We start from the raw sequence: 27,768 nt of genomic DNA on the forward strand, positions 1-27,768 counted from the left end.
TATTTTAGCCAAACTTTAATGGTCTTTTTGGTTATTTTTTAATTTTACTAAATATTTGTGTATTTCTACTAATTACAAATAGGCATTTAATACAGGGCACACCCATGACATTGGCAATACAAAGTGTAACGGGTTTTCTATACCAGTCATTACAGCGGGAAGCTGTGCACTTTCAGACACATAGGGGTTGATTTACTAAAACCGGAGAATGCAAAATCCGGTGCAATCAGCTTCCAGTTTTTTTTTTCATAAAGCTTAATTGAACAAGCTGAAGTTAGAAGTTGATTGGCTACCATGCACAGCTGCATCAGATTTTGTACTGTTCAGTTTTACTAAATCAACCCCATAGTCTGATTGATACCTCAGATGGATTGGGACAGCGGGAAGGACAGAGAAAGGGAAAGGAATGAGAAGAGATACTGCTTTAACTCTTTTAACTGCCTGTGTAAATGTCAGCTTAAGCTATTGAGCTCTGTAGGCAATAAATCATTTTAAGCAAAGCAGTGCCTGTAAAAAGTAGCAAGGAGCCTAAATATCCACCTGCTGGTTGATAATATGAATACAATTTATTCATGTTCTCCTTGGGCCAGAGTGGGTTTCATCCAGGTACTCTGGTTTCCTCCCACACTCCAAAGACATGCTAGTAGGTTAATTGGCTCCTGTCTAAATTGTCCCTAGTATGTGTATGTATGAATGTGAATTAGGGACCTTAGATTGTACGCCCCTTGAGGGTTAGGGATTGATGTGAACGTACAATATATATGTAAAGCACCGCATAAGATACCCGAAATAAATTAATTAATTCATATGCAGTTTTTCATATTTACCATGCACATTATAACATTCATATAACATCGGTGGTTCAGTATAAGTAGCTACCACAGCTAGTGTCCCCACTGGAAGATTTATTCTCTGTTAGTGTTCTGGTTACAACCTAAGATTTGTGATTTTCTTTAACCCCTTCACGCCGCACCTCCCAGCCCTTTAAGGGTTTCAGAAGCCGGGAGGTGGGGCGGGGTTTAGGGTCATGTGACCGCCGTGATACGCCATCATGGCGGTCACATGATCGGGAAAGGTCCCGATTGAAAGAAGAGATCGGGGACCTTTCCGTGAGTACCGGACATATGTGCTGGTAGCGTGCAGGGCGTGCGTTCTCAGCACATATGCTCTTTTTTAATAGAACACAAATGTGCAGCCGCTCGCCGTCTAGGCCCAGATGCCGGAAGGCCGCACATTTGCGTTCGGCCGGCATGAAGAGGTTAATTTTCACTTTCATTGATAACAGTAGTCAGGACAAATAGAGAGGGTGAATCTCCCTGTTGGGGACAGAGACAACAATAAAACCTGACAGGTGTTCTAAATCATCTCCACTCTATCCAAAGCTAAAAAAAATGCCTTTAGTGACACTTTAACGCTAGAGACAATCTATTATGGTATTGATCATAAGCTGTTAATTAATCAAAGGAAAGGAAAGTTATACAATGGCTGTCTGAGAATTAAACAGGCCACCACAGTGTGCAATGGCTGTGAAGTAAAACCAGATGTGTCTCCTGGAATGACTGCACAGTACAGCTTGGCAAGGATATACTGTGTTTGTTATTCGTCTGGATGCAAATAGAGGAGCACTAAATTCAAAGTCTCTTGTAATTATAATGGTGCTCTAGAGGGTCACCAGAGCAACAGGTAGCAGCAGTGTCATCATTACATAGGCCTAACCTCTTCTAGAAATGTCACTAAAGCAACAGGCAGCATCAGTGTCACCATTATAGAGGCTGGATCTATTCTACATGGGCCATCATAGCAACAAGGAGTGGCAATGACATTATATATAGAGGTTTGGCCTCTTCTAGAGGGGCCATAATAACAAGACACATCATCATCTGGATCATTACAGAAGCCTAGCCTCTTCTAGAATTGTCACCATAGCAAAAAGGAGTATGTCAGGACCTGGATCACCCTCTGCTGGCATTAGAGTTCCCTGGGTGGAAGGTTGTAATTCCAGTGTCCACCAGTGGGTGTCTCCGAGGAGCCAGAGGATCCTAGTAATTTGTTTCCACCTGATGACTGGCTGCTGGGAGGGTATTTAAGACCTCCCCTATTAGTCCCCCTCACTTTGCTTTGCTTGCTGCCAGATACTGCTAGCTATTATCCTGTTCCTGCTTCTGCCCTGTATGCTCTACGCTTTTCTGTGTTCTTCATTTTATATATATTGTATATAGGTAGTTGTTAGTTGGACTTCCTGTTTGTTAGTTATTAGTTAGCTATTCTGTTGCTGGGTTTTTGGTTCACTTTTATTTTTATGTTTGCTGTGTGCTGCTGTTTGGATGGTTTTTGTTTTACTGTAAATATAGCTCACTTAAAGTAGTAGAGTAAAGGCACAAGGTTTTTTACCTTCATACATTCTATGCTTGAAGGTAAAAAACATTCTGCGTGCAGCAGTGCCCCCAACCCCTCCTAATACTTACCTGAACCTGAACCCCATCCTGATCCAGTGATGTGCACGAGAGCCTCGGCTCTCTTGGGTCTCACCCTTCTCATTGGCTGAGACATAAGCAGTAGTCATTGACTCCCACTACTGTCAATCACAGCCAGTGAGCCAATGAGGAGAGAAAGGGCGCAGAGCCGAGCTGCACTCCGTGTGTAAACGGTCACACAGAGCAGTGGCTCGGGAAGCTGCTTGCTATGGGAATACTAGGCAGGAGGGAGGGGCCTGGAGCACCAGCCAGGGACCCAAGAAAAGGAGGATTGGGGCTGCTCTGTGCAAAACCATTGCACAGAGAAGGTAAGTATGACATGTTTGTTATTTAAAACAACAAGCCTTTAACCGCTTCCCAACTGTGCTATAGCCGAAAGATGGCTACAGCATGGTTGTCCAGTTCTGGGAGGGCATCCATGGACGTTGTCCCAGAGTGCTCCCCCTGCGCTCCCCCAGCGGCACGTACCTGGCGCTGTTGGTGATTGCTGTGTCCTACAGACACAGCTGATCACGTGATAAGGTAAAAGGCCAATCACAACAGCCTTTTGCCACGTGATCAGCTGTCTCCAATTACACAGCAGATGACAATGTAATTACAGTTGCCAGTTATAGACTGCACTTTCCTCATGCTGTCACTGCATGAGGAAAGTACTGCCGATAACCGGCAAATGTAACAGGGGAGATCTGCACTGATTATCAGTTCCCTAATGATCAGTGCCCTGCAGTGCTGCCCAGCAGTGCCACCCTGCAGAGCCTCCCACCAATGTCCAGCAGTGCCACCCACCTGTGCCCATCAGTGCCACCCATCAGTGCTGTACAATCAGTTGCGCCGCCCGTCAGTGTCAGTGCGCATCATTGCTGCATATCAGTGCCTCTTCATCCATGCCCACCAGTGCTGCCTCATCAGTGCCACCTCATCAGTGCTACCTATCTGTGCCACCTCATCAATGCCCATCAGTGCTGCCTATCAGTGCAGCCTCATCAACACGCATAAGTGAAGAAGAAAAATTACCTGTTTGCAAAATTTTATAGTAGAAACAAAAAACTTTTTTTTTTAATTTTTTGCTCTTTTTTTGTTTATAGTGCAAAAAATAAAACACCTAGCAGCAAATAAATACCACCAAAAGAAAGCTCTATTTGTGGGAAAAAAATGATAAAAAATTTCATTTTGATGTTGCATGACTGCGCAATTGTCAATTAAAGTGTGACAGCTCTAACAGCTGAAAATTGACCTGGGCACGAAGGGAGTAAAAGTGCCTTGTAAGCAAGTGGTTAAACCAGGATTTAGTTAAACTGTAAAGCCTCAGTGTAGCTAAAATAAAAAGCTGAAAAATCAGCACAAGGATAAAATTTACAGTTAGTAGGATATGTCCCTTATGCTGATGCCCAGGGGCGGACTGACAACTCATAGGGCTCCCGGTCAATAGGGGATCATGGGCCCCTGTGTCCTTTCCAAACTCAAAAAAGCCTATGAAAAAGGTACCAGGGGCATCTCATGGGGCCCCCTACTGACCCCAGGCCCTTGGGCAGTGCCCGAGTTTCCAAATGGTCAGTCCGCCCCTGCTGATGCCTATTGTTTTAGTTGAAATCCTCCTCCCTCCATGCCCCACGCCCCTATCCCCAAAATCTTTTGGTACAGTGGGAGTTAGTACATCTAAGGGGCTGTCACAGGTTCTCTTCAAGCGAGCAGGACTAAACCTGCCCCTTCTGCCCAGCTGCTCCATTCATAGAAGCAATCTACTACTTCTATGCATGAAACCGGATCTATGAATGGAGGACAAGCAGATGTTAGATACCTCTGCCCACTCTATTCATTGATCCTGATTCATTCATAGAAGCGGTAGTACAATTTATATGAATGGAGCATCTGAGTGTAAAAGGTGGTCATAGTCGGTCTCTCTTGATGAAAGCCTATGACAGATCCTTTGTTGTAATAACTCACTGGAAGATTACTTTGGCAGAAGAGGAATCAGCACAAGGGACACATCCTACTGACTGTTAGTTATATCTCTTGTGCTAATTTTTCTGTTTGTTATTTTAGCTACAATTAAACTTTAAATACAACTAAGGCTCTTCCCAGGGGGCAAGGGGGTGGAGCCAGACCTCAGTGTATACTAACATGACAAGGGTTGGGAAAAGTGTTTGAAAGGGCTGAAAATGAGTTGGATCAATCTCTAAGATTTCCCAGCATATGATGTCATTTCCCTAATTCTTTTCATAACAGCTTATGAAATAAGCCTATATGTGCAGAAGTTTTATTCTTCCAACTTGTTAGTTGGACATGCATCTAAAAAGTGCTTGTGGATTTAATAAAACTAGATTTTAGAAAGTCCATAGAAAAAGGTTTTGGCTATTGCAGTTGAAGGTAATTCAATTGTGTAAAGAAGATAGAATAGCGGTGGTTGTGAGTCATACACTTAGCTGACTTGTACTTTGAACATGTAAAAACAATTGATTTGACTTGAAGAATGGGCTAGTTGTCAGGAAGCCAGTGAAGCTAATGTTAGAGCATGTGCCAAGCTATATACACGTTTCTCACCCACATGCCAGGTGTGTCTGCAGACAGAATTCACTGACTCACTGCACAGAGAACTGCTGACAACCATAATTACCGCTGTCACAATCCACCGCAACTCTTTCTTTTCAATACCTCAGGAGGTGCCTTTGTTGCGAAGGAGAAATTTGAACGTGAATTTTAAAAATTTTTTTTTATTCTTAGACATGTTAAAAAAAAATGTATGACATTTTCTGGTTTGATTATAGAATTCAGGTGAATTCCTAATGAGCTTTGCTTAAAGCTGGGACCTTAGATTGTACACCTCTTGAGGGTTAGGGACTGATGTGAAAGTACAATATATATGTAAAGCGCTGCGTAAAATTGACCGCACTATATACAGTAAGTACCTGAAATAAATAAATAAATATAGCTACACTCTGGTCATAAACGAGTTTTGGACATTTGCGCAGTAAAAATAGGTTAACTCTAATGAAGTGTGTGTCATCTGTGGCGGCTGCTGCATTTGGGAAAACTCTTTCTTACATTCAGCCTGTAGAGTACAGTAAGTGCCAAAAGTGACAAACTGGGGCTACGTTGACGTGTGCAGCAGTCTTTACTACCATTTTGAAAAGTGATGAGCGGTGGATCATTTTTCAGGAGAATTGTAGAGCAGCATCTTGCACACATTAAGGAGGCAATACTACCACCTCTTTTTTTATTTTGGCTGTATTTTTTTTCTGCTAAACAGGAATTTTGAATGGGATTACTGCACTGCAAGTCAAGAATTTGGCAGGCAGTTGCTGTGTGGTCCCATGGACTTCAGTGGGTGAGTTTGACAGGCAGTTCTTTATTTTGTGCAGCACCCACTCAAGAAGGCCTCTTTTATCTGGGTAAAGAGTGGTGGTAAGAACAGGCGCTTGGGCCCAATTTCTGCCCAATTATAACATAGCATAGAGCTGAACGGGGATGTATATATGTTGCGGCATGGAGATACTGGAGATTTGAATGACCTATTGACTTGAATAGGTGAGTTTGACAGGCAAGGCCACCTGTTAGCAGGACGTGCCAAGGTCTTCAGGTCATAGACCTGAACGGAGCTGTACACATGCTGTGGCAACTTTACCTTGGCATGTCCAGCTGACAGGTGGCACCGACTGTCAAACTCACCTATTCAAGTCAATGGGACAGTGTCACAACCATGAGCCGAGTGTTAGTTGCATTCAAATTTCCAGTATCTCCATGCCGCAGCATGTGTACAGCCCCGTTCAGCTCTATGCTACAGTTGTGTCCAAAATTATTCAACCCCCAATGCTGTAAAGGGGTTTAGGGACTATAGTGTACATTTGGAATTGTATTCAGAATCAAATCCTACAAGGACGTTGTAACTACCCAAATGCAACTAAAATGACATCAATTGTTTATGTAATACAGTAGTAAATGGTTCTTATGTGGTTTCTTCATTGCCACAATTATTCAACCCCTTAAAGACTACCACTCTGAAGAACAGAGGTTCATACAGGTGCTTTCCATCAGGTATTGAAAACACCTGTGGATGTCACCGAGCAGCAATCAAGCATAATAAGCACCAATTAGGCAGCTTTAAAATGACTGTGATACTCAGCTCCTTCTAGACATTTACTGGTGTGGTTACAAACATGGTGAAGGCAAGAGAATGGTCCAGGAAGACAAGAGAAGAGGTGATTTCTCTTCACAGGAAGGGCAATGGCTATAAGAAGATTGCAAAGATGTTAAACATACCAAGAGACACCTTAGGAAGCATCATTCGCAAATTCAAGGCAAAGGGCACTGTTGAAACGCTACCTGGTCGTGGCAGAAAGAAGATGCTGACTTCGACTGCTGTGCGCTACCTGAAGCGTAGAGTGGAGAGAAGTCCCCGTGTGACTGCTGAGGAACTGAGAAAAGATTTGTCAGATGTGGGTACAGAAGTTTCAGCCCAGACAATAAGACGCACACTGCGTAATGAAGGCCTCCGTGCCAGAACTCCCAGGCGTACCCCCTTGCTGTCTCCAAAGAATAAGAAGAGTCGACTGCAGTATGCCAAAAGCCATGTGGACAAACCACAAAAGTTGTGGGATAGTGTTCTGTGGACTGATGAAACAAAATTAGAACTGTTTGGGCCCATGGATCAACGCTATGTTTGGAGGAGGAAGAACAAGGCCTATGATGAAAAGAACACCTTGCCTACTGTGAAGCATGGTGGAGGGTCAATCATGCTTTGGGGCTGTTTTGCTTCTGCAGGTACAGGGAAGCTTCAGCGTGTGCAAGGTACCATGAATTCTCTTCAGTACCAGGAGATATTGGATGGAAACGTGATGCAGTCCGTCACACACCTGAGGCTTGGGAGACGTTGGACCTTTCAACAGGACAATGATCCCAAGCATACCTCCAAGTCCACTAGAGCATGGTTGCAGAGGAAAGGCTGGAACATTTTGGAGTGGCCATCGCAGTCACCAGACTTAAATCCGATTGAGAACCTCTGGTGGGACTTAAAGAAAGCAGTTGCAGTGCGCAAGCCTAAGAATGTGACTGAACTGGAGGCCTTTGCCCATGAAGAATGGGCGAAGATACCCGTAGATCGCTGCAAGACACTTGTGTCAAGCTATGCTTCACGTTTAAAAGCTGTTATAACTGTAAAAGGATGCTGTACTAAGTACTAAGATTGAATGTCACTTGGGGGTTGAATAAAACTGATAATGCTGTGAGCACAGAAAAGACATTTGTGGTTATTTCATTATAACTGTTATGTTATATTTGTCTGACCTACAAGTGCCTCTTTAATGTAAATGTAAGCAAGATGACTGAATGATCAAAAGCAATGTCAAACTGGCCAAAACACTCAATTTCAGTGGGGGTTGAATAATTTTGGACACAACTGTATGTTATAATTGGGCGGTAAGGGGCTCAACTGCCTGTTTTTACCACCACTGTTTACCCAGGTAAAAGAGGCCTTCTTGAGTGCGTGCTGCACAAAATGAAACAAAACTTCCTGTTAAATTCACCCTTTGAAGTCAATGGGACCGCCACTGATTAGCTGCATATTGAAAGGCTATCTACCAGGGAAGCTCTAGTGTGAACTTAGCTTTACTTTCCTGTAAATGAAGGTTCCTTTTTCCAAATATCTGTCTTATAAGACTGGTCACTGCTAAGCTGTCTCCTTGAGCAGGAGCATGTAACAGCCTCTATGTAGTTCTTTGGGGTCAGCGCTGACAGAATTAGGTCAGCCATCTCTGTAATGGTTGTGGGTGGTGAGACACCTAGTCTGTCTTGCCCATTCATCCCTGCATAGCTTGATGTGCAGATTATGCAAATGGTGACTTCTCACAGAGAAAGAGGTAAAACAACACAACAATCATCCCATGCTGATTTCCCAGTGCGTCATGGGACATGTAGTTCACTGAGGCACATCAAAAATACAAAGGATGTGAGGTCAGCTACCTTAATGATGCCTTAATTATGCCTTCCCCCAGTGATTGGACATAGTATCCCCAAGTGTGCCAGCACTGTGTCACGATCGTGGCTCCAGTGTGCATGCACAAGAGTGACATCATTGTGGTTTGGCTATTCAAATGGTTGGAGCCTGCAAACCCAGAAAGTAGACTGGGTGAAGATAGAAGCCCTGTCGGCAGTGACAGTGCGCCATTGGACCGCGCAGAAATATAATCATGTGCATATACAAAATAACTAAGAAAAGTCCCAAATTAGTGAAGGTGCTTGTGCTCAGCTTAATTGCAATATCTTGGTTCATCAATCATCTCACAAGTGCTCCACTGTGCTCCTCAAAGTGCCACACATGTACTATCACTCACCCTTAGCCAATGACCATCTATCTCTAGAATGGCCTGTAATGCTTTAGGGACAGTTCCCAATGAGCCAGTGGTCTCCAGACCCTTAGCCAATGACCATCTATCTCTAGAATGGTCTGTAACGCTATAGGGACAATTCCCAATGAGCCACTTGTCTCCAGATCTCCATGAGTTGGAATAAGCATATCACCACGAAAAAAGAAAAAAAAAAGGGTATCCCATAGTGTAAAACTGTTTGGTAGTTTTATTGGGGGTAAATTTGTTAAAACTCACTCACAAGTAAAGTGCTTGTGCCTGCCACCTTGCTACTCCTAATACATAGAAGCCACTATAATTATTATTATTATACAGTATTTATATAGCGCCAACGGTTTGCTCAGCGCTGTACATTATAATGGGAGACAGTACATGAGACAGTACAGTAAGAATACAATACAATACACGAGGGGTTTGAGGGCCCTGCTCCTTGGAGCTTACAATCTAGGAGCTGTAATAGACGCTCCTTGGAGCGGCGTGCGTTCCACAGGGCGGAAGTGTTTATTAATATTGTGTGTGGGATTTTAATTGGTACATTTCTACCAATAAAGTATCAAGGTGTTATGTTTCATTGTACATCAATAGAAAGATGAGAATGTTACAATCACTTGGCCATTTCCTATAACCCAAACATACTTAACAATGTTCTAAAGATGTAGACTGACATAACACATAATTTATTGAAGTTCTTGCTGGTGGTGGTCTGTTGTGAAAATGCGCTTTTTGAAATTCAGGCTCAATGTAAGCCTTCTTCCTTCTGGGTAAATACATTAAGTGAGCAAGAGCTGAATGACAAGACAGACATTTGAATCCAAGTTACAGACATTAGGTGTCTGCCTGGGGCTGAGAAAAGTCATAATTGAGATAAATGTGACTCAGGGCTTCTGTAACACCACTGAATAAGAATATTTTTAAAGTTACAGCTTGTCTTGTAAAGTTTATATACTAAAGAGCTGCATTGTAAGAGTAGAAAACAGAGGCAAAACTATACAATCCAGATATGATGTAAAATTAAAGAAAATCCAATGTTAAATCCTTTTTTTATTTGATACAAGAAACAAGATGTTTTCTTGGGCATGACTGGTTGACTGAAGTGAACAAAGTTTCACCTTATTACTTCATTCATTAGGGCTCGGTTACACTTGCTTTGATTTTAGCACATTGAAGCACCCACCTCTTCAACAAGCATTTTTGTGTTTTTCAGGCTTTTGTGATGCTTTTTTGTTTTAAAGGGGCTCAGTAGTACCCCCAACTCCGTAATACCCCTGCTCAGCAGATCCTCCGCTCATTAGAACACCTGTTCAGCAGATCCCTGCTCATTAGTACTCCCACTCAGCAGATCCCCAGCTCATTAGTACCCTCGTTCGGCATACCCATCACTCAGTAGTACCCCCAGCTCTACTGATCCCCTGGTCAGTGGTAACCCCCAGCTTTGCTGATCCCTACTCAGTAGTAACCTCAGCTCTGCAATGCATAGCATTGTAAGGTAACCATTTTATTTAGAATGAGGTGCTTTGATTGACATACATAGAACTTTAAAAAGTGTCTCAAATGCCACATTTTGAAGCAAATGTAAAACGAGCCCTTAAGGTGTAAGTATAGCCAATTTCTTAACATTCTGTATAAATTAGTGAAGGGTTAACATCTTTGTCAGTTTAAATTACTCTCTAGGTGGTATAGAGCCTAGGTTTGGCTGTCCAAAGTTTTAGAAACTCAGAGGAGGGAAGACTCTGCTTCCTTCTTATAATATGAAGAAGATTTTTTTTTAAGAAAACCTGGTTTTATTGGCATGATACACTTTTTTCAGTCGAATAAGGCTCAGTTATCATGGAATGAAGTGAGTAACCTGTAGCCCGCTAGAACTACTGTTGAGAACTCATCACTACTTACTATACCCTAAGAAGGCCCATGGCACTGCTGACACCCTTTTTTTAGGCCTCGGTGTTAGAACACCATTACCCCCTTTCTGAACCCTTCATATCCTTCCAAGACCCTCTCAACCCCCCAACACTACATAGAACAACAAAAATAACTAGGGAATCTATAAAGTCCTGGTACACCCTGAGCCCTGTTTGAAAGTACAGCTTCAAATTTTGTATTTCCCCTCGCTTTTCATCCTATGGTCACTAGGACAAATAAACAGGGGGGATCTCTGTGAGGACACAAACAGCAATAAAAAATGACAAAGATTCTAACCTCTTACCATTCTATTCAAAACTAAAAAAAAAAAAAGTTTTGGCTTTAGAAACATTTTGAAAAGTTTAAAGACAAAATTTTACAGTCAGCATATCCTATCACTCAAGGAACTAGAAACATTGCAGTATTTTATCAGAGTTTACAACTGGGAATCCCTGCCATGGCCATCCTACAGTGCCTTGAAAAAGTATTCATTCCCCTTGACGTGTTCCACATTTTGTCATGTTACAACTAAAAACGTAAATGTATTTTATTGGGATTTTATGTCATAGACCTACACAAAGTGGCACATAATTGTGAAGTGGAAGGAAAATGAAAAATGGTTTGCAAAATTTTTTGCAAATAAATATGTGAAAAGTGTAGCTTGCATTTGTATTCAGCCCCCCTGAGTCAATACTTTGTAGAACCACCTTTCGCTGTAATTACAGCTGCAAGTCTTTTTGGGGATGTCTCTACCAGCCTTGCACATCTAGAGAGTGACATTTTTGCCCATTCTTCTTTGCAAAATAGCTCAAGCTCTGTCAGATTGGATGGAGAGCATCTGTGAACAGCAATTTTCAAGTCTTGCCACAGATTCTCAATTGCATTTAGGTCTGGACTTTGACTGGGCCATTCTAACACATGATTATGCGTTGATCTAAGATTGCCCTGTATTTGGCTCCATCTATCTTCCTATCAACTCTGACCAGCTTCCCTGTACCTGCTGAAGAAAAGCATCCCCACAACATGATGCTGCCACCACCATGTTTCACGGTGGAGATGTTGTGTTCAGGGTGATGTACAGTGTTAGTTTTCCACCACACATAGCATTTTGCTTTTTGGTCAAAAAGTTAAATTATTGTCTCATCTGACCAGAGCACCTTCTTTCACACATTTGGTGTGTTCCCCACATGGCTTCTTGCAAACGGGACTTCTTATGGCTTTCTTTCAACAATGGCTATCTTCTTGCCACTCTTCCATAAAGGCCAGATTTGTGGAGTGCACAACTAATGGTTGTCCTGTGGACAGATTCTCCCACCTGAGCTGTGGATCTCTGCAGCTTCTCCAGAGTTACCATGGGCCGCTTGGCTGCTTCTCTGATTAATGCTGTCCTTGCCTGTCAGTTTAGGTGGGCGGCCATGTCTTGGTAGGTTTGCAGTTGTGCCATACTCTTTCCATTTTTGGATGATGGATTGAACAGTACTCTGTGAGATTTTCAAAGATTGGCATATTTTTTTATAACCTAGATTGTAAGCTCCAAGGAGCAGGGCCCTCCTATCCCTCTTGTATTGAACTGTATTGTTGCTGTATTGTCTCCCGTTATATTGTAAAGCGCTGAGCAAACTGTTGGCGCTATATAAATCCTGTATAATAATAGTAATAATAATAACCTAACCCTGCTTTGAACATCTCCACAACTTTATCCCTGACCTGTCTGGTGTGTTCCTTTGGCCTTCATGATGCTGTTTGTTCACTAATGTTCTCTAACAAACCTCTGAGGGCTTCACAGAACAGCTGTATTTATACTGAGATTAAATTACATACAGGTGAACTCTATTTACTAATTAGGTGACTTCTGAAGGCAATTGGTTTCACTAGGTAGGGGTATCAGAGTAAAGGGGGCTGAATACAAATGCAAGCCACACTTGTCAGTTATTTATTTATCCACTTCACAATTATGTGCCACTTTTGTGTTAGTCTATCACATCACATCCCAGTAAAATACATTTACGCTTTTGGCTGTAACATGACAAAATGTGGAAAATTGCAAGCGGTATGAATACTTTTTCAAGGCACTGTATAGCCAAACAAATGAGTTATGCCTTTCTTGCTGCATTATCAATGATAAAAAAATAAATAGAAGCACTGAGCTTCTGATAACCTTATAATGATTGTGGCAGGGATAAAGGAATCATGATGCCTTTTGCAAAAAGTGCCGAGTTGCTAAGAGTCCAGGACTCTTACCTAAAACCTAAGCTGCTCCTGTGTGTAGGTGTGAGTGGTGAGGACATGTACATTAGGGTACCTCCATATCATCTCTTCCTCCAGTCCTAGACTAAGCTGTACAAAGTCCAGAGGGTTTGGTCAACCTATAGGCTGACAATAGACAATGCATGGCATTATGTATGGCTTTAGTGACTTCAGCACAGCACATCTCTACCTCCACCCACTCACTACAATCATTAAAGTGGAAATATAGAAAATGAAGTCCTGATAGATCACATCAGGCTGCCCTTTTTGCAGGTATAGCTATGTAAAACATTAAAAATAAGTGCATATACAGATTAAATTGCAGTATTGCTCTGTCTCACCTTGCTCTGTACATCCTCAGTCGCTCTCTATTCTCGGTACCGAGACTAAAACCAGAGCCACTAGAGGCTCATCAGTTGACAGCTTTAAAATGTACTGTTGATGTAGGAGGAAGATAGCAACAGAAATGACACAGACTGTACTGAGGGGACACAGATTAGGGAGAAAGAAATAAGCAGGAGAGGTGACAGGACAAACTTTGCTGCCAGGGAGACACAAAAGACTTAAATGTAGAAGGATAGTGTCTTATCTTATCTCCCTGATATTCTCTCCATTTCCCTCATCTCCAGCCTGTAAGGCTTCTGTCTGGCTTCCTCTCTAGCTAAGCCAAGATATACAACAAAGGCTGGAATTTTAATTTTAATGGAATTTTAATTAAAGAAAGTGACATATAGTTTTTGAGACCAAGGAGAGGGGCATAATTCTCAATAAGCAAGTGACTGCACTGGGCTTCAACAAAATGTTAGTGCCTCCAGCAAGGAGAAACAGGAGCAATACTTATGGGTAAAGTTTGGCTTTAAAGTGTTACTAAACCCACAACACTAATATCAGTCTGTTGATGTAGGGGGAAGATAGCAACAGAAATAACACAGACTGTACTGAGGGGACACAGATTAGGGAGAAAGAAAAAAGCAGGAGAGGTGACAGGACAAACTTTGCTGCCAGGAAGACACAAAAGACATAAATGTACAAGGATAGTGTCTTATCTTATCTCCCTGATATTCTCTCCTTTTTCCCTCATCCCCAGCCTGTAAGGCTTCTGTCAGGCTTCCTCTCTAGCTAAGCCAAGATATACAACAAAGGCTGGAATTTTACTTTTAATGGAATTTTAATTAAAGAAAGTGACATATAGTTTTTGAGACCAAGGAGAGGGACATAATTCTCAATAAGCAAGTGACTGCACTGGGCTTCAACAAAATGTTAGTGCCTCCAGCAAGGAGAAACAGGAGCAATACTTATGGGTAAAGTTTGGCTTTAAAGTGTTACTAAACCCACAACACTAATATCAGTCTGTATATGTAGTAAAGCATGTTTGTTATACTCACTGTGGAACCTATGGGGTTAATCCTCTGTATTGTGTAAAAAGGCTGTTTGATCCTTTCTTCTCTGCCCCTCCTCTTGTTGAAATGATGACCTGATACAGACTGAACCCGTGGTCACAATCACATGCTCATTTTGATGTGTATTGCTAGAGAGGTTTTTTTTTTCCTTGGGAGGGTACATCAGATCAGCACAGGGCCAATCAGCACTGTCCAAACAGAGGGTCAGAGGTTTCACATCCTCCTAGAGCAGAAAGAAAACTCCTCCTACAATCTTTAACCAGTGCTCTGCTGAAGTCACAAGACTGCTCTAACTGCTGATGAGAAAAGATATTTAGCAGTTTATATTCACTAAAATAATTGCCATGTTGTGTTTACTGTAGGAGACCAGATATAGTGAATGCAGGGTGTGACGGGAGTGACTTTTGGGGGTGGGGGGGACCCCTGTATCATCTTCCCAAATTCTTATGTTTAACCCACCCTGTGCCTGTTAAGGGGTACAGGGTGTGAATGTGAATGTCTATTGTGTATTGGTGTGTTGTCCTTTGTTTTCTGCCAAGTGGTTGTCCATTGCCCTCTGCCATGTGCAACATCCCATTGTTCTGTGTCTTGGTTGGGTGGGGGGGTGTTTCCTGTAGCCCTTCCCGCTGATGATGTGTTTCCTGTAGCCCTTCCCACTGATGGGGCGGGCTGATGATGTGTTTCCTGTTCCTGGTTGTGTTTCCCCGCCCTGTGTATATATCTTGTGTTTGTGTAAAAATAAAGGAGTTGACTTCCTGTCTTAAGAAAAGTCTGGTGCTGTCTATTTCCTGCATGATCAGCGGGTGGTGTCCGGGGATTTGTGTTCGGACAAGGAAGCTGCAGTATAACGGTAAATACCCAGGTGCGGTCTGGGTCTGGTTCAGTTACATTGGTGGCAAGTGGTGGGATTGTGCTTCCAAGCTGTGAACACGTCCACCGGGATCCAAGATCAGGAAAGTAGACGTCAGTCACCCCAGTAGAGATATGGACCTGGCATCAGAGTTCCCAGGGCTTCTGCAGACTGTTCTTGCAACATACCCCAGGACTGTGTCTACAGATCAGTACCTGGAGCTCAGGCAGCGGATTTGGGAGGTCCTTTGGAGAGGAGCCCTCCAGGCTGCTGGTATGGAGAAAGGCAAGTATTATCCAACCCCAGGGGAAAGGGCCAGGGACCATCGGAAGTTACAGATGCCATTCCTGGGAGAGCGACCCCAGGAGCAATGGGTGACTGAGATAGACAGGCTGGTCCAGCAGGAGATACAACTGGACAACAGATATCAGGCTTTGCAGTGGTACCCTGAGTAGGAATATTTAGGGGTGTCAACAGAGTGCTCTCCTGAGGGACATGACTTTGGTGGGCCTGGATTGCTGTGGGAGAGCCTTACAGATCTTTTTGTGTTTGGCGATGAAGGAGAACCTATCCTGGAGGAGTTGCGAGAAGGCAGAGAGGCTATGTTCGGTCTCACAGGGGTCTCAGAGCTTGAACCAGATCTGGAATACCTGCTGAAAAAAGAATTGCATCTGGAAAGGGCATACAGGCAACTGCTAAAACAGGTTCGGCAGCATGCCCAAGAATCGGCAGTGGAAATTCCAGAGACTGGGGTTCTGATAGACTTCTCGGCTGAAGAGGAACCAGCAGTAGACCTGGCAACAGGACCAAACATCAGTGAACTCTGCACAGCAATGGTAACGTCTTCTGAGTTTCACGGACAGGAGATGGTGAACCCCTATCCCCAGACACCAGTTCCAGAGCCTGGGGATTTGATTGACTTTTCTGCTGAGGAGGAACCAGCTGGCACATCTCCCGCAGAAGAGCTGGCATCAGGGCATGGCGTTGTCGACCTCTGCCCACAACAACCAGCACCGCAGGAGCTACAGGAAGAGGATGCAATCAGCACCTCACAACAGCAGCTTGAGCTGATGTCCGTGGATGAGACTACAGCAACCACCTGGATACCCCAAGGATGCTGGGCAGTCAGCCCAGATCCCCCATAGCATGATGGAGTCGGCCCAGCCACCCTGTCATCTCTCCAGCGGCTGAGAGGATTTCATGGAGAAGGACCAGTCCGTACTTCTCCCCAGCGGCGGGTATGTTCTACGGCAGAGGCAGAGGTTGGCTGGGTGAGTAACGCTTGGTGTGGGACAATTTGCATGGGGTACTGTGTGGGTGCTGGCATTGGGGGACTGGAAGTACAGAGTAACTTCAGAGTACATCCGTCTGGGATTTACTCCTGTGTTAGTCTCCTGCCGAAAGGGGAGATATGTGACGGGAGTGACTTTTGGGGGTGGGGGGACCCCTGTATCATCTTCCCAAATTCTTATGTTTAAGCCACCCTGTGCCTGTTAAGGGGTACAGGGTGTGAATGTGAATGTCTATTGTGTATTGGTGTGTTGTTCTTTGTTCTCTGCCAGGTGGTTGTCCATTGTCCTCTGCCATGTACAACATCCCATTGTTCTGTGTCTTGGTTGGGTGGGGGGTGTTTCCTGTAGCCCTTCCCACTGATGGGGCGGGCTGATGATGTGTTTCCTGTGCCTGATTGTGTTTCCCCGCCCTGTGTATATATCTTGTGTTTGTGTAAAAATAAAGGAGTTGACTTCCTGTCTTAAGAAGAGTCTACTGCTGTCTATTTCCTGCATGATCAGTGGATGGTGTCCGTGGATTTGTGTTCGGACAGGGAAGCTGCAGTATAACGGAAAATACCCAAGTGTGGTCTGGGTCCGGTTCCGTTACACAGGGTCCTGGGTTTAGTAACACTTTAAGAACAGGTTTCACTTTCCATAGACACATCTATAGTCTTCTAGAAGTAGTAAAATTCTAAAAGTAGAAGTCCTTGCCAATGTTTTACTACTGCTTACTTTTCTCTATTTAATATGTATTTAATGTGAAGTGATGAAACATATCAAAATTTAGTTTGCATGAAATACAAGTGCCAATATAGAATCTTAGAAGTGTTTTTACATTGACCAGCTAAAACACCTAAACCTCTTTTCTTTGTTTTCACATATTAAAATCCTAAATCTAGACACATGTATGAAACCGTTTGATATTTTTCCTTGCATCATGCTTAAAAACTAATGTGTTAGGTCATGGATACACTCAGCCTGCAAGAAAGGTTTTATGTGCCGTTTAAAATTATCCCCAAGAAGCAAAATTGGCTGTTGCCACTTGGCTGCTTAGAGTGTATATTATGACCAACTGTAACTGAAAACAGCTGTTAACTCTTTCTGCAGGAAGATTTTTTAATGTCCATGGATATGGTATAGTCATACCAGTCTTGCCATAGTGATTGTAAACTAGACTTGTTAAGGCTAATTAGAAAGCCATTCTGCACATCTGCTAAAACGACTCTTTTCTATACTAGTGGGTCTTTTAGAAAGCTCTCAATTAACTCTCTTTTTCCTTTAACTACTGTATGTGTCAGTAGGATAGTCTCCTGTGGGGGGGGGGGGCATTTCCTGGCTGATGCTTTGCCTACCAGTGAACCTTAAAGATGTTTTGGGATCAATTAAGAGGTCTGCCCAGTTTAAATCTATATTTCAGTATCTGGTAGGTGCTGGAGAGTTAAATTGCCAGTTTTTTTATATCTCTCAGGTATTTTATTGGTAAATGTTTACATTTCTTGGTCTGCACACCTGATTTGACCATTACGGTCTCACTCATGCTGTATTTTCATTTCTTTGGTTGTAAACTCTTACATATACTTTACCCAGTGAAGTGACTATCCTCAGGTGAGGATAGACTATCCACAGAGAAGAAACAAAGCCTTCTACATTAGTTGTAACTGATTATCTGCAGTCTTCACTTCTATACAGTAGCTCAAAGTCCAGAATTTATACAGGTTTTCTGAGATCTCAGAAAGCAGGGCCAAGGAGCTGAAGTTACAATTTGTAGATCTCAGTGAGGAGAGCTCTCAGAACTGATTGGAGGGAAGGGACACCCCCCCCCCCTTCACACAGCGCACAGGAACAGAGCTGAGACTGTCAATCTGCTGGAGCTCCTTCCCTATAACCTTTTTACCTATTGGTGTCAGGAAAACTTGTCAGAAGTGATTCATGCTGATAGAGGAACAAGGCAGCAGACAGAAATTACTTTCAGTGCTCTGGATTGAGACAAGTACATACTATACAGTAGAGGTATATGCTTTGTTCATAATTCATGTTAAAGGGCTACAATCACTTTAAACAATGGAATATACAGCAAGAGTTACTGGATCACCTAAAGGTGGGTAGGAACATCCACAACTCAAGAGATGGACAGGGAGTGAGGAATAATGGCAGGAAGAGCTCACCACTGGAGTATCCAAAATAAATAAGAAGCCTAGGGCTGACTAAACCAGAATATTACTTTTTGTCAGACTGATCATTGGAACAATGATATTGGAGCCAGTTCATCTTACAGCCAGTACATGTTATGTTGTTAACATATGCTAGGTTGATGCATCTATGTATGTGTTTTTCTTCCACTTAATTAAACTTTCTAATTGTTCTGAAAACTGATTATTGTTCAAAGTTCTCCACCCTCACGTTTGCAGACCCAATATATTGTATATATCTCTAAACTGCTGTTTTTGTGCACTACTAAATGCATAAAAAATGTATATAAACGTGCATAAATCATAAATAACAGAATCTCTAGTGGTATGATCCTGACAGGATCCAATGGTGAAATTCTATACAGTGAAACGTGAAAAAACAGGAAAAAAATCCTGTATATAAGTGAAACCACAAATCCACAAAAAAAACCCTTCTCCCCAATTGGGGGATCAAACAATCACAACTACCGAAGTGTATATTAAAGTGAATCCCCTGCCAGGGGGATAAAGATGAAAGTGAAAAATTATACTCATAAAAACTTTATAAGTCCACAAAAAATGTCCCATTGATGAAATGATATATGAACGTATACACGTGATCCATCAACGAAATCATGCAGGTGATGAAGTGAATAAGTGATCACAGCAATAGTGAAACATCCTCAAATGGCCAAAATGCCCCCTCACCTCCTTACAGTGACCACAAGGGCCAGCTCGCTTTCAGGATCACACCGCGATCCTTACAGGTAATGATTTGTCACAGGATAATAACCGCAAGGAATCCCATCAATGGTAGCACTTACTCCTCTCCTCTCAGGTCCCCTCCAGATACAGGTAACAGCAATATCGCTCACTCTCCCATAAAGGATCATATTAACAAAACAAAAAGATCCTCCATAGTGTAATCATGTTTATTTGAATACAAACAATAAAACCGCCAATTGCCCACTCACATGTTATTCATAGAATATCAGCTTTTCACCTCATGCTATGGGTGTACTGCATGGGTAATGTTTGGTGTACCAAGATGGCACCCACGCCAGAAATGACGTCACCACGTATCGGAAGTTCGTCACCACGTACGCGGTTATTAACCCAGGAAAAATAATTTCACCAAAAAACTTTTATTATAGCTTCCCTCCCACTCACTCTCTCTGTACAGGTAAACTAGCTGCACTGCCTGCACTGCCTGCTTATAGTAAGGCTACCAGATTCTTTAAATTAAATCTGGGGACACCGGCTTAGCATGCCCATATATAACCATGCCTACGAAATTACACCCCTATTTGTAGCCACACTGACAAAATCATACCCTTATTTTTTTAAAGACAAAAGAAACACATTTTAAATAAGAGGCACCAAGATATTCATAATTTGGATGGCCACCTTGACGGTATCATGAAGGATAATGGAGGTGAGTCTGAAGCTTTCTTTGATTGATTGCATTCACTGTCACTGGGGACAGACCCCACAAAACTGGAAAATGGACACCCTGTGCAGCCAAGAATAACTGGACTGAGCCTAGAATACATATGTTACAAAAGCGAATAAGGCATTTAATTCCTTACTTCCACCAATGCTAGAAAATAATATATGATGTAATTTCAATAACATATCATTAGCAGTAGACCCAAAGATTTGTATTTCAGGTTATGTTGGAAAAATAAATACAGATGACATGGAATTGGCAACAGCCAGAATCTTATTCAAATTATTGAAGGTGGCTTTCTTGGAATCCATCAAGTGTTAACCAATATATAGCAGCAGTACTTTGTAATATTAGAGAAAAATGTACAAGTCCTGGAGCTAACATCTCTGCATCTCATATAACAGCATATTCTATAGAATTTTAAAATTGATCTGAAGCCAAAACCTTTTTCCCATTTTGGATAGAGTCGGGAAAGGCTAGATGTCAAAGTGACAAGTGCCAACCACACAACCACCCCTCCCCCCCCCCCTCCGTTATCCTCTTTAAAAGATTTATTTTCTATTTCTGTCTTGACAGCAACTCATAGTTTAATCCTGGAGAGAATGGTCATCAGGACAAACAAAAAGGTTAACTTCCCTCCAGCAATAAACAGTTGGTTCTAAACCCTCCCCTCCCCTCACCACTCCCCACCTCACCTAATGGACTTTGGATACACTTTGAATCATCTGTAGGTTTTTGTTTTCTGTACAATGTAGAGGATACTGGGCTCAATTCACGAAAGGCTAACAAAGGTGAACTCTGGTCATGTGACTAATTTATTCCAAATATCATTTGCGATACCAAAAATGTAAATTCACAATCCTTTATGCATAATTTTTTTAATCAAGTAATTTTTTATTAAAGGTGTTTTTGCAGTTTTTACAATCAAAACACAAAATAATACATATAATCGAAGCATATAACAAAATCACGCCAAAACAGACTGGCAGTAATCTAGAAATAATTTGAAAACAAAAAAACAACAAAATTTTACAGCAGATGAAGCTATAGGACATATAGCTAGAAACTACGTCTGTAAAGATCGTGCAGAATCACATCAGCCAAAGCTTTGAGACCTTACAATATATTTAACACAGTACCCGATATAACAAATGTCTAACTCTCCTCAACAGGCCCCGGGGACAACGAGAATGTGGAGTCTTTTGACTCCAGCCACAGAGACCATATTTTCCTAAATTTTAGACATCTATGTTTATAAGTCAGTTCCTCTCTCCTCATGTTAAGGTTGAGAGCATCACACCATTGACTATAAGTCGAAGGTGTAGGTGAGATCCACTTTTGAAGGATAAGTTTACAGACTACGTATAGGGATCTGGTCCATAATAAATGTATCTCACCGGGAAGGGTGGCCTCTGGAATTATGCTCAGGATTGTAATTTTGGGATCCATCCGTACCTTCATGGAAAAATTGAGTTAAGGGTGTTAAATACAGAAGACCAGTAGTGGTGGAGTTTAGGGCAGTGCCAAAATATATGAATAAGTGTACCTGTTGCTAAATTACATCTAGAGCATAGTGGGGATTCTATCTTCCCCCAGGAATACAGTTTTTGCGGGGTATAGTGCACCCTATGAATAATAAACAGCTGAGTCAGGTGTTGTGAAGGGGATAAAGATACTTGAGGGAGAAATTTCAATGCCTGAGTCCATTAATCATACTCTATCGTTTCAATATCCAGCCATCACTGAACTCTTTACCTGGGAGCAAGCAGTGATAGATGTTTGTAGGGTGGAGTATAGATCTCCAATTAGACCTCTTTTAGGGCAAGACGTGGATATTGCCATAGTCAATGGTATGGAAGGGTTATATTTGAATAAAATTGTCCCAGTTTGGCATTGTAAAGCATGGTGCAACTGGAGATATTGAAAGAAAAATGTATTGGGTAAATGGTACTGTTCTACCTGTGCTCTACAGTCCTTATCATACAACTGATGGAGAAATCAGAGGCCAGTCCTTTTCCAAAATCAAAGCCTTCAAGTTTTGCCACTTTTGGTAACTGGGGATTGTTCCATATAGGCAAATATTGAGTATACCCTTCATGCATGGTTAGGGTATGGACGCAGTCCCATACCTTATTGGTTACGTTAAATGTAGGAAAGGAGCGTTTATGGTAAAAATGATGAGACACCAGATGTACCAGTGGGGTATTAATAAATAGAAAATAATAAACTGGATTGGGTCAGAAGGATCAAGATTATTCCAGCCATACCAATGCTGCATCTGCGATGCTATAAAGTATAATCTGGCATTAGGCACAGCTAGCCCCCCCACCCCCCCCCCACCCCCCACACACACACAATCTTTGATCTTTGGGCATTTGTAATGTAGAAAGCTGCATTCTGGGATGTCTGTATTTCCAGATAAGATCCCTAAAAATGGATTCTATTTTCCAAAAAAAAACTTTATGGGAGCCACACTGGGCAATTATGTAAAAAGTATAGGAGCTGTGGCATCCAAACCATTTTAACCAGATTAACCCTACCAATGACCATTAGAGGCAATTTGCATCACGTCTTTCCCGTTTGCTTTAACCTATGGAGTAAAGAGTCCCTTTATGCAGTATTTACCTCAAAAAGCGAAAACACTTGGTAAATACCACATAAAATATCAAATCCACTAAAGTAAAAAAATAAATACATAAAAAAATAAATGTGTTAAGTAATTAGTGTTCAAACATGTGATATTTAAGAAATGTATAACATTTCAGCTGGTTGTTAAGGAGCTGCCACCCGTTGGCGTCCTTAACAACCAGTCAATAGCTGGTTGTTAGGGAGCTGGCACACGCAACGTCCATAACAACCAGTGACACATCTGCTGCCAGACTGATTCCCCACTAGCAGAAGAATGTAAACAATAGAAGAGTTGCCATTAAATGTATTTATTTATTTTTCAAAACAGCTTCAGCTCTGGTATGGATTTTGAAGGGGAACACCCATTTTCTTTTTTTTAAATGGCATGGGTCCTTACCCCCAAAATCCATACCAGACCTTCATCCAAGCATGCAGCCCAGCAGACCCGGAAGGGATGGGGGAAGCCCCCCTCCCCCCCCAAAAATAAAAGGCCACATGCCCTTAACAATGGAGATTGTGCTTTGCCTGGGACTTTCAGATCCTGGCCCCCCTATGCAAATAGGTTTGGGGTACATAGTACCCCTGCTCATTCACCCAAATAATTTCCAAAGTAAATAAAAGCCCTGGGCCAGTTTTTGACAAGTCCTTTATTTAAAAGAGCAAAAAAAAAGTCCTCCGAAGTAAATCTTGATGATGATCTCTGCTGACCTGCATGAAAAAAAAAAACAGTCCGCACTTGATGGTTGGTCACACCAAATGACAGCTCCGTTTCCCACCTGCCACTAAATACACTAAGGGGCGGGATCACCTGATGATGTCAGTGGGTGACCATGCTCTCTTGTGACTTTATAGACTGAGGCATGCTGGGTCAACGTTAAAATACTGCAAGTTTTCATTACTAAAATACCATATCACTTCAAGAATTAGCGCATGCAGTATTTAATAGCTTTTTTTAGTGCATTGCAAAAAACATTTTTGAGAAATGCTATAAGCTATTTTACTGCTGAATTGACTGGGTTTATCACCAATTCCTCTGGTCTCTTAAATGTTTTTTATATATATTTATAAAATATATTAGCTTGCTTTCTGTAGGCTATACAGTAAATGTGTTGTACTGTTATTAGATACAAGTGGCATAGTAAAATGTATATATGGACATAATTGTCTGATGATTAAAAAAAATAGTGAAGATATGATACACACACTATTCATAAGTTTTGGGGTTTATTTTGGGGTTTTTTTTGTAATGCAAATAAAAAAAACATCTTTGTGGTTGCTTTGTGAATGTATAATATTACAATGTATTCTCCCCCCTACCACACCCCTCCCTCTCCCACACTGTCTACCCTATAACCACCCCATGTGTTCCACTATATTACCAAAGAAAAAACACCCAGACTTTCCATAGAAGATTTTGGTATACTCCCATATTTTGTATTACCTATTGCCCCTGGATTGCTTTCTTCTGGAACACCTGGTATGAAGGAAGCACTTGGGGAATTGAGTGGCCCTAACTCACCTTCCATTTGGTACAGACATACTTCACCTATCCCAATCACAAAGTCCAATTTAGATTTTTCTAGGAATGCCTGAAACTACCTCCCCTACCTTGTTATACCCTTATTTACCTATTTTTGTCAATTTCTGTACTACCCACCCATTGTACTGATGTGTAACTTTTGTTCAACATTTTTCAATGTATTCTATAGTTTGATTACTTCCAGATTACATTGGAATAGACAAACTGTGTTTAAAGTGTAGGTCAGGGCAAAATAAAAGGCACAATATATGGTACATCTCTGCAATTCATACACAGTTCTCTATGTTTTATTCCCTTAAAGACCCTGCAAGTACAGAAAATACCCATTGGTATGCAAGAAATGCAGTCAATGTCTAATTTTTGTTGTGGGCTGATAACACGTAGCATTACTGTGGACCAATTGATGTCAGCCCTCCCCAGCTGTCTTTTGCTAAACTACTGAATCACTCCTACTGTCCTTCTCTCCACAACAAAGGTAATAATGATTTTGTTGTCCCAAACAAGAACTGGAATGCCTAATTACTCTCCTTGAGATAACACAGGACGTGTGCAAAAGACAGCTCCTGAATTTCTGGCCTGATCAGGAGGCATTTTTTGCACTTACCGTACAGACATAAAATGCTTTCAATGGTATATTTACCAGAGTAAAAGAGAACAAATAAGAGAGGGTAATTGTAGGGTTTACATACATTTAAATATATTTAGGAATAACTCAATAACCACTGTAGAATATTGTAGGATGATAAAGTGAACCCAAGTTACCGTAGGCTTTGCTGTGCTTGAATGTTCATGCTGGTTAGATGCAAGAGCTAGAATTTTATTCCATGGGCTTTACACTAGTACCGTTCTTTCTATTTTTCTTTACACTTTTTGTGTAGTACACCTTGTGCTTTCAAGATATCCCTTATCACTTCAGCATATTAACAATGTCACACCTTTAACCGTGATATGAAGTCATTTGAGAAGTGATATTTCATTACCTGTACTTGGTGATACATTTCAAAATCTGAAATACAATAAGTACTCATATGGTAGTTACGCATGCAGATCTTTAAAAGGCTAACTCTCCAATAAAAGTTGCCCTGGTTGACACTGATGTGGTGCAGCGTTTTCAGTGCAAATTCTGCACCGCACTCCGTTCATGTGAACCGCTGCAGATGTGTATGTTAAGTTAACAACACCCTGAAAGCGGTCTGCAAAACATGGTGCGATGTGCAGAATTGCATAGGTATGAATACCCATGCGATCGGATTCTAGTGCGGAAAAAAAAAAAGGGTTCTGTACTGCATACAAATCGCATGTGATTTGCACAGGAAAGCGGTGCGGTTCCTGTGCGAATCACATGTGATATACCGCTCCGGATATATGTGAACCCAGGCTCAAATGTCCCCAGTAGATTTCTTTTAAATATCATACTTGTAGGCTGTGCGAGGCCTCTCCCAAGCCAGAAAAAATCCTAGTACGAGTGAACCTAACTGTCTTACTTAGATGCCAGAGCATGCTGTACATTGGGCACACGCTCCCAGCACCAGAGAAACAAGTGCTGTTCTGGGTTCAAAACCCATGCATGTGGAGCGTGTTGCAGCTTCTTCTGTTGCAGCACCAGGTGAGCTCAGCATTGTGTGACAGAGGAAGAAAGAGAACACACTGTGCATGCATGGAGTTTGAGTCTGGCTGAGTGCTCGTTCCTACAGTGCTGGGGACTTGCAATCAATGCAGGGTTGCCAACCTGCAGTAAGTTCTACTGACAGTTTGTAAAAAGCAATGATTTTACAAATGTTAGTAAATGTATGTTAGATACATTTTATGTCAGTAAAAATCAGTCATTTTTTTCAGGCAGGTTAGTTTTGTCACTGCAAGTGTAAGAAACTTACTTGACAGCTTGATGCAGCAGCAGCCATTTATCCAGGCAGAGGTTTGAGCCAGTTTGGATTATTTTTAAATAGAAGAAGGATGGAGCTGGTGGCAGAAGGAGCAGGCGGCCGCATTTGCCAGTCCTGTTCCTCAAGTTCTGGCTGTGGAGTGCTCTCAACTGTTCTCCACCTGCCACAACTCTACATAGATAGATAGTCAGAGCTCAGTGCTTGTCTGGCATCAGCAGCTCCTGGAGCATGTGCCCATGGTCCCATGTACCCCACAGCTAAACTACACTGTCCTCCTGAGTGACCTATCCTGCTCTTCTGCAGTCGCAGTTCTCTTTCAGGTACGGTCAAGGAAGGGGATTTGGGGGTGGGAGTAGAGCACTGTACTGAGGGAGGGGGTGGTTTGGGGAAAAAGGGGGCACACCTTTATTCTGCCCTCTGTATGCAGCACACCTCTGAATGCTGCACTCTGTATGCAGCGCACCTCAGAACCCTGCCCTCTGCATTTAGCGCACACTTGATCCCTGCAGCCTGTGCTATTTTTCCATCCGAATGGGAATTTTGCATTGAAATACGGTGTCACAACCGCAAGCCAAGCATTTGGCTTGAGGCTGCTGTGCAGCCACACTGAGCTCAACGGGCACATTTTACAGGTGATGACCTCTGTGAAACTTGACAAGTCCAATTAAATATGCCGCACTATGAAGCTTAGCACTGAGGCCATGGAAAATGTGTGCCCACCTAAGCATCTGCTATGTTCATTTAGAGGTGGGTGGTCAGAAGCAGTTCTATTTAATTATCCTCTTTTAGGCGACTCCCATTGCTCTCTTTGGCATACATACTGTAACAGAACTTGTTTTACAACTGTATCCCAGCAAGGGTGGCTGATAATTTGTCATGCTGTGTTGACTTTTTAAATGTAAACCAGGCCAATTACCTTTATAGGTATTGTCAGAGTTTACAGATTGTGTTTATACTGTTTCAATATCAATGTTTTTAGATTCTAATAGGAGTTCTGCCATTTTGTCAATAAAAAGAAGTGCTATGTCATTTTCTGTGTTCTGTCAGTAAAAATAAGTTGCGGGAGTTTGGCAACCCTAACCCAATGTTTGGTCTGTCCTGGCATCTACGCGGGATAGGGAGAACTAAACTTAGGAGTTTTTCTGACAGACTTTCAATGTGTTTGTACTATTTATTTATATTTCTGTAGTGTTTTTTTAGTCTTGTACTTTAATATTGCTGAATGCGTATCATTGTATATTGGCTTTTTTTGTCATCAGTCCTGTCCATATGGACTGTATTCACACTTGAACTGAGTGTCTTTGGTCATTTTTACAAGCTGGCCAAATTTTGATCAGTGCATGGCCATTCCTGCTCAAGAGAAGTTGATCATTTGAAAAAAAATGTACTGTCTATGGCCAGCTTTAGTTATTCCTTATCCCATGTGCTACCTGCTTATCATTAGGGTCATATGAATCTGTTTCCTATGAACAAATGGCGGTGCATCACTAGCAACATTTGTCAGACGTCCATAGCTTGATAGCTGCAATTTTGATTGGTTTATATAATCAGGAGATATAGGGGTTAAAACATTTTTTGATTAGAAATATTGGGGTA

At 42.0% G+C, this 27,768-nt stretch overlaps 1 protein-coding gene across 2 annotated transcripts in view; it reads left to right on the forward strand.

Moving 5' to 3' along the window:
* Positions 1-27,768, forward strand: part of METTL24 (methyltransferase like 24) — a 109,781-nt gene that overhangs the window by 27,701 nt on the left and 54,312 nt on the right. The gene's annotated exons all lie outside the window — the stretch shown is intronic.

This window comes from Staurois parvus, unplaced genomic scaffold (assembly GCF_062004578.1).
Source record: "Staurois parvus isolate SC_StPar_1 unplaced genomic scaffold, SC_StPar_1.0 ptg000048l, whole genome shotgun sequence".
In the NCBI taxonomy this organism is placed as follows: Eukaryota; Metazoa; Chordata; class Amphibia; order Anura; family Ranidae; genus Staurois; species Staurois parvus.